Raw genomic sequence first — 7,954 nt, forward strand, 5'->3', positions numbered from 1 at the left:
ATATTTTTTAAACAGAAATATTGAGAAGATAGAACAACCCTGTAGCCATTCTCTCATTAACATTTTATCTTACAATGGAACATTTGTAGCAACTAATGAAACAACACTGATAAAATATTATTAACTAAATTCTGTCAATTATTCAGATTTGTCTGGGTTTCAGTTCAGTTCAGTCGCTCAGTCCTGTCCAGCTCTTTGCGACCCCATGAATCGCAGCACGCCAGGCCTCCCTGTCCATCACCAACTCCCGGAGTTCACTCAGACTCACGTCCATCGAGTCAGTGATGCCATCCAGCCATCTCATCCTCTGTCGTCCCCTTCTCCTCCTGCCCCCAATCCCTCCCAGCATCAGAGTCTTTTTACCTTATCTTTTTCTATGACCCCACCAAGGACACTACATTATATTGTCATATTGTGTGAGGTTACTCTTGGCTGTAGCAATTTCTCAGACTCCCCTCAATAGTTTTGAGGAATACTGGTGATGTCTTTTGTAGGATGCCCTTCTGTCGAAGTCTGTCTGATACCTTTCTCATAAATAGTCTGGGGTATGGGAGAAAGACCACAGAGTTAAAGAGCCATGTTCATATTCCTCATATCAAAGGTACACACAGTCAACACAGTTTATAATTGCTGATATTGCTCTTGATGAAGTGGCTGGAGTAGTGTTTGCTGGATTTCTCCATGTAAAATTATTCCCTCCCCCATCCCTTCCTAAACTGTACTCTTTGGAAGGAAGTCATTACCCATAGCTCACACTTGAGGAGTGACTGCTGTCAAGGATGGGAATAGGTGGGTATATAACTGCTCACTCCTCATGGATATTTCTTTTATACTTTGGGTTGTGATCCAATATTATTCGATTTCTTTTTCTTGCTTCAGATTTTCCAGCTTTGGCCATTGGGAGTTCTCCAGTCTCTTTGAAATACCCCTGTGAATGCAGTTTTTGTTTGTTTTTCAGCAATTCCTTATTTACAGTGCTATATAATGTTCCATTCTAATGTCATATATACTTCTTGCCCCAGTCCTAGCCTAGAACCAGCCATTTATCCAAGGAGCCTTGCTTTCTGTTACTTCAGAAAGGGATCAGTAATCAAGAACTGGCAGCAGGTGGGCTCTTGGCTATTGTAGCATCATTATTTCTAGGCCAAAAATACATTAAATTTTACATTTTTAACACCAATGTACACACAATTACAATGCAATCACACTACTCCTAAGATAATTATAGGTTTATTAACAGTGATAAGTCACAGTACCATAGGAACCTGTGAGGACTCCTATACGGCGTCCTACACTGGGACCAACATGCAGAACTTGTGAATGACAGTCTGCTCCTTTCCATACTGTCATTGTACTGTTAAGACTGATGTAGAACCTCAGTGGAGATGATCTCAGGAGTCCAAAAGTGGAGACTTCTCTGAAGGTCACAGAAAATGTAAGGCCACAGAAAATGGCTCTTTGGCAGGTCTGCCCACCCCGTATCCTCTTCTAATGATAAGCTATGGAAAAACACAGTGGATTTAGAACCAGGACATCAAAGTTCTGGATCTGACTCAGCCTGGTCCAGTGTGTGCAGCAAATACATTCTGTGTGGGCCTGTTTCCAGTGATACAAAATCAGTTGCGTGGGATCAGACAATTGCTGAGGACAGAGGGCTTCCCTGGTAGCTCAGCTGGTAAAGAATCCACCTGCAATGCAGGAGACCCCGGTTCAATTCCTGCGTCGGGAAGATCCGCCGGAGAAGGGATAGGCTATGCATTCCAGTGTTCTTTGGCTTCCCTGGTGGCTCAGCTGGTGAAGAATCTGCCTGCAATGCAGGAGACCTGGGCTCAATCCCTGGGTTGGGACGATCCCCTGGAGAAGGGAAAGGCTACCCACTCCAGTACTCTGGCCTGCAGAATTCCATAGACTATATAATCCACAGGGTTGCAAAGTCAAGACACCACTGAGTGACTCACTTTCACTTCCCAGTGCTAGCCTATTATAACTCTCAATAGTTTTTCATTGAGAGAATGTAACTGGCTCCATCTCTCCTTGTAAACAGGCATCAATATTCCAGAAAGTTTAAATGGAGGGATGGTGGTGGTGGGGAGGTCGCTGTCAATAAATAGGAGTTGCTTTTAAAATTATTTCCTGAAGATATCAAGGTCTGTTAAAGGCCTTTTGCTTAAGACAATCAGGCCTGAGAAACTTTAGACCTTTCTTTTTAAAGAATGGAGATCATAGAAGTATAGGAAATATTGGTAGAAAGGATCTCTATCATTGCCTTTAAGTTTGTTTTGGTAGAGGAAGGCTTTTTTTTTTTTTTTTTGGTAAGGTCAAACTCCTCATCTGTTATTTCCTCTGACTTCAAATAATTACTTTTAATGCAGTGATGGCTGAGCTACCTCTCAGTTTCTTACCAGGAATTTCTATCTAGGTTTTTTTTTTTTCTTCTCCTTCTGTATGAATATTATGACATTTTTTTTTTACATCCACATGGCACCCAGTGGCTTACAGCGTGCTCGGTTTACAAGTGTCAACTCCTTCCTGTCATTGACTAGGACCGATTCCAAAAACAAGCAGAAGTGGTGGGGCAGGACAGAACTATGGTGCAGAAAAGACACTTGGGAACTGTCACATCTGATTAGGAATGCAGATCAAAGGTACAAGGTCTTAGAACTGGCACTTCCAGCTCTTAACATTTGAAATCTTCAATTGGCTTTTGGACCTATTCAACATAATCTCAGACTTTGGTCTACAATTGGTTAAAAATTGATAGAGGTGAGGATTCTGGGACTGCCTTCTTTACTTAGAAGTTTACATTTTAACTCCTTCTTCCACCCCAGGGACACATATATACTTTCCATTCCCCTCTCCATCTTAAAGTTACAGATACATATATATTTAGACATAAAGGTATCAAATTTAGAACTGATAGACATCCTGCCAACACTGGGGTTATACCTTCACACAGTTAAGGAGACTGAGTCCTGACAAGTGGTTTTGTTCCACATCAGATAAGGAGTTCCCGGCAGAACTGTAATTAGACACCAAGGTCTTCTGGCAACAAATTCAGTTTTGTTTTGTTTCTTCCCCTACCTCACACTGTGCCCCCGCAGAGTTACACAGTTTTTTGCATGTGTCTCTGTATGTACATGTGTTACATAGACATTGACATGGAAGAAACATGCACCGGGCATCTGTGGTCTGACCTCAGGGAACAGTTTAATGACTCGGATTTCAGGCAGCTCAAAGGGTTCTGCGGGTGGAGGCTGAAATAAACAAGAAAAGCCACTGTGGAGATGTGAATGGAAAAGTACCGAGTACTCCCTCCCTCCCCCTCCGCACATTCTTCTGCTCTCCAGCTCTCCCTGCCATCAGGCCGGCTTCAAATAGGCTTTGGCATGGTCAGGTGTGCAGAGGGCGGTGTGGAGAAGAAAAAAAAAAACATGCAGGCACAACACGCAAATCAAGTTTCTCCACTTCTAGCCTTAGGTAGTAAAGACAGCTAAGTACTGCAGCTGGCAGCCAGTGGCAGGGTGGGCCAGCCACTCTGAGTTTACAAACACTCCAGTGCCTTCCTCCCTCCAACCCCCTCCTGGTCCAGCTGTTGCTTTCCCTCATGCTAAGGTTTCAAAGGAAGTGAAAACCCTGTTATTCAAAACAGTGATTGAATGCAATAAACAAATGATTATGCACCCCCAATCACTTCTCTATTTTAAGCTCCTGATATTTATTTCCATTTTAAATTAGTGAGAAAAGTATGGAAAAAATCAGTGTTTTGGGGGTAAACTCTGAGCTAGGCTGAAAAGGTTTCTAAAGAAAAAAAAAGTCTCAGAATAATACAGGCTGAAAGCAGGCAGCATATGGATCAAAATTAAACGTTGACACTTCTTTTTTCTGAAGGTAGTGATTGGAAATCATCTTTTAAAAAAAAATGTCTCAAAACTTTCTGCTCAATTTCTCTAAATCATACCAACAAAATGCTTTTTTCTCTCCAAGGATAATATAAGGGGCTTGTTTACAATAGCTCTAAATGAAGGATTTGAAATAAAATGAATGGGTACATTAAAAAAATCTCCCAGACCCATCAAAAGTAGTTGTTGAGTACCACAGTATAGGTGACAGGCACCACCAAGTCCAAATGACTGTCAAAACTCAATACTCATTGTGACCTGGAGTTTGTTCTGAGAACCAGTTTACAATTCACACAGAGCCCAAAGCAGCCTCTCTTTCCTCAATTCTGTCAGAAAATGAGACACCCACCTCAAAGCCCAGGCAGTCAGATCTTCCTGATTCTCTAACACAGGACCAGAGAACCACAAAGACCTGTTCTCAGTTGTGTCTCGGGGTCCCGCAGGCCTCCAGTGATGGCCCTCCTGTCCTCTTGAAAGAAGGAAGCCTCGAGGAGTTGATTGATCTGCAAAGTTCTTTCCAGTCCTAAAATCTATAATTCTCTTATGTGACAGTTTCAAGATCTACCAAGGTGCCAGAAATCCCTGACAGGTGAAACCAATTTCCTCTTGGGAGTTCCCTTAGAAAGAGGACAAGACAGTGTTTACTCCAAGGATAGTTCCTTTTCAGCTGTGGCTGTATTGTGGGGAAGTTTGTGAGGGAACTGGATGCAAAATCTGTTCCTTTCCTTAAACAGATGTAATATTAAGACCAAGCTATTTTATTTTGCAACAAAGCTTATATTCATCCAGAACCTGTGATTAAGAACCTATCACCATACCCAAACCACCAGGCAAACAGGCTGACTGGATCCTCTACTCTGAGTATTAATAGCCAGAAGCCATTAAATCATAGGACTGGTTTGATACATAACCCTCCAAGTTCACAAGAATCACACATAAGACCCCAGACATGAAATCTCTCTTCAGGGCTTCTTATGGATGATTTGAAAGAATTTGAATATATTCAAGTCAATCCTTTCTTTAATCCTATCACTGCTGGGGTGAGGGAGGTTCACAGAGTGATGCCAACTGATTACTAATGGGGAGAAATCAAGAAATGAGAGAAGGCAGGACATTATGGAAGAAATTCAATGGGTATAAAAAATTTGATAAAGTTACTTTCCTAATAATTGAAGAGATTGAGAGGTGGGTGCACAATTTTCCTCACCATTCATCTGGAAAAGAGAAGGGGACCTACAAAAATGTAAATCCTTACCTTTAAAATATTTTCAATAATTTTTTTTCTTTTAACATCTCCTGTTCTGGTTAATTTCTTTCAATTTGGGGGCTGGGGGAGTATTAGAAATGTGGGACTCTGGCATTTGGCCCCAGAAAGGGTCTGAGGACCCTGGTGATGGGATTAATTATCTATAAACCAGGCCTAGTGGGGTCTTCCTTTACAGACTTCTCGCAGAGAATTAGAGGGCTGAGGTACTAGAAGGGTGAATTCATTCCCAGCCCCCACTCTGGTTGGTTCTACTGCTAGAGAGAGCAGATTTCCCTTTGCTCTGCAGCGCCCCCACGGGGCTAAGATTGGAATGGCAAAGAGAACGCGAGAGGGACAAGCAGTGTGTTTCAAGTGGTGGTGGGGAGGACCCAGTGAGGCTGGATGTCAACTTTGACAAGAAAAGGGACCCCACATCACAAAAGTTATCACATTGCAGAATCAGTAGCAGGGCAGAACCACACAATTCACATTCCAAACCACCCAGATACACCTGAGGAACATACTCATAAAAAATAGAAAAATAATCACCCATAGAAATACACAAAGACGATCGCTTCAGCAAAATCGGGTGTCATTTAGAATCCGGTGGGATTCCTTTAAAACTCTTTCGAAATCAGGAGGAAGGGGACAATTTAAAAAACAGTCTGCCTTCTGGCAAAATGAATCTTCATTTAACGATAACGTGTGTCTTCGGGGGTAAAATGTTCATTTCCACAAGGGTGACAGGATTAGGCCTATGTATATTTTTCAAAAATCCTTCACAAGACAGGCTTTTCTGCAGAAGCTGCAGTAATCCATCTGTCAATAAGTATTAAAATATTCAGATTTCAAAGGGACAGACACACTTTAGGCATTTTTCCTAAGCTCCAGCCCTTGTGGAAAATAATCGACCCCTTTGGATCTCTCCTGGTTGTAAAAACTCCAACACGGCCTTTTCAAAAGGGGGGCTGCACTGACATTTTCAGCAACAGATCTGAACTTCTTACAGACTTCTGGGAAAGAGATTCCCACATATCCCAGGAAACAGCCAGTAATCTCTCTGCTCACTTCTCCACTATAAATCCAAATTTGGAGAGGTAGATTATTTGGGGAGATATCTTTATTGGAAATTAACATGTGCAGAAATTTTGTGGAACCTTTAAGAACTCGTCTGTAATTTAATGAGTCCGCCTGAAGGACTTTCATAGCCAAGGCTCAGAACAGCCTGACCTTTGAAAGCTGCTTCTGGTCCAAACATTTTGGGTTAATACTTGAGGAATCTGAAATATTATTTTCCCCTCACACCCTTCTTTTAAGAGAGAGACATAAAAGAAACAAGAGTCTCCCTCATTCAGGGATGAGTAGGAGGGGAAAAAACCCCAACCAACATTTAAATAGGGAAACTGGCAGTTCTGAATAAACAAACCAAGGCCCACAGTGAAATGATTCTGCACTGCATTTGCCTTTAAAAAGAAAGGGAGGAAGAAAGAAAGATTTCCCCCCTTTTCCTCCTCCTCCTAACTCAGCTCTAAAACTAAGAGGACTGTGCTGCGTGAAGCGCGTTGTAGTTGTAGCACAGTCTGTTCTAAATCCACGCAGTATCTGTGATACTGGCACCGCAGGCCTTTAGAATTCCCTCCGGCTGGTCTCTTTAAACACAGACAGGAGAGATTTTTAACAACGACCTTGAAACGAGCTGGGAGGGAGCGGGGGGAACCAAGACCTAAAGAAAAAGCAGAACACAAACATGTATTTGGCTCACAGAATTTTGTAGAACACAAGCGTACGCGTACACATACACACACGTTTCTTGCAGCAAGAATTTTCCTAAGAGTCAACAATAACAGAGTAAACCCACCACTTGCTGTCCTGGAAAGAAACAAACCAAAACAAATCCTTTGAACATGTCTCTCAAGTGCAGGAGAGCGTCCTCTCAGTAAAAGTCCAAGAGGAAAAGGAAAATTGAATACCCTTCCCCGCCCCCCTGAAAAAAGTGGGGGTTGGAATTGTTACATACGACAAAAAATTCAAGCTTCTTTCAACACTATCAGTATTAAAACAACACGTCTTCCTTATATCGCTTGAGAGATTTCATAGGGGTAAAACAAAACAAAATCCAACCGATGCGGGATCCTACGATTTACGTAACATCACAAAGTTGCAAAAGGCAAAAATCAGAAGCAAAAATCCGAAAACCATCATAATACAACCACCCCAAATCCCAAACCACCACACCAACAAGGAAAAAAAAAATCCCAAACTGTCCCAAATAAAAATAAAGCAAATGAACCCACCGAAAACTGCTTGGCAAATATTTTTCTCGTGGTGCCTAATATTCTAGCTGGAAAGAGCTGTGGTGTTTATTGTTTTTTTTTTTTTTCTCTCTCTCTTACTCGCCCCGAAACCTACTATATATAACAGACTTTTCCCAAAGGTTCCAACCTCTCGCTTCCTTTTGTGTTTTGAGCTCGGAGGAGCTGAGTTTATGGGGAAGAGAGGAGAAATGAGCCCCAGACCCCGGGGAAGCAAAGCGCACTCCCCCTCTTATGTCACCGAATAGCAAATTAGTTCTCAGAATTCCAGAGGCCGAGCTTTGCTACAGCGAAGACGCCGACGTCACAGAGGGGGCGCCCACGTGACGGTGGCGGAGCAGGCTGTACCACCGACCGGGGGCCGGGTAGGGAGAGCCACCGTCCGGCCCCTCGACCCTCGCGCCGAAACCTCCAAACCCGAGACGTCTACCCTGTGAGGACCCCGAAATCTGCCTGACAGCGGGAAAATATTTTGGCCTGGAGGGCTTTTTATGGCC

The 7,954-nt window shown here is 42.7% G+C and overlaps 1 long non-coding RNA gene across 10 annotated transcripts in view; it reads right to left on the bottom strand.

The window, feature by feature from the left end:
* Positions 1-7,632, bottom strand: part of LOC100847171 (uncharacterized) — a 39,232-nt gene extending 31,600 nt beyond the window's left edge. For 7 of the 10 annotated variants that reach the window (XR_009495096.1, XR_009495092.1, XR_009495093.1 and 4 more), the window contains exons 1-4: positions 7,440-7,632; positions 4,249-4,516; positions 3,195-3,254; positions 364-1,807 (exon numbers count right to left, since the gene is read on the bottom strand). This is a non-coding gene — a long non-coding RNA (uncharacterized lncRNA). The remainder of the gene's footprint in view (positions 1-363; positions 1,808-3,194; positions 3,255-4,248; positions 4,517-7,439) is intronic. The other 3 variants (XR_009495089.1, XR_009495095.1, XR_009495091.1) reach the window with 3 other exon arrangements.
* Positions 7,633-7,954: the final 322 nt, after the last annotated feature.

This window comes from Bos taurus, chromosome 1 (genome assembly GCF_002263795.3).
Source record: "Bos taurus isolate L1 Dominette 01449 registration number 42190680 breed Hereford chromosome 1, ARS-UCD2.0, whole genome shotgun sequence".
In the NCBI taxonomy this organism is placed as follows: domain Eukaryota; kingdom Metazoa; phylum Chordata; class Mammalia; order Artiodactyla; family Bovidae; genus Bos; species Bos taurus.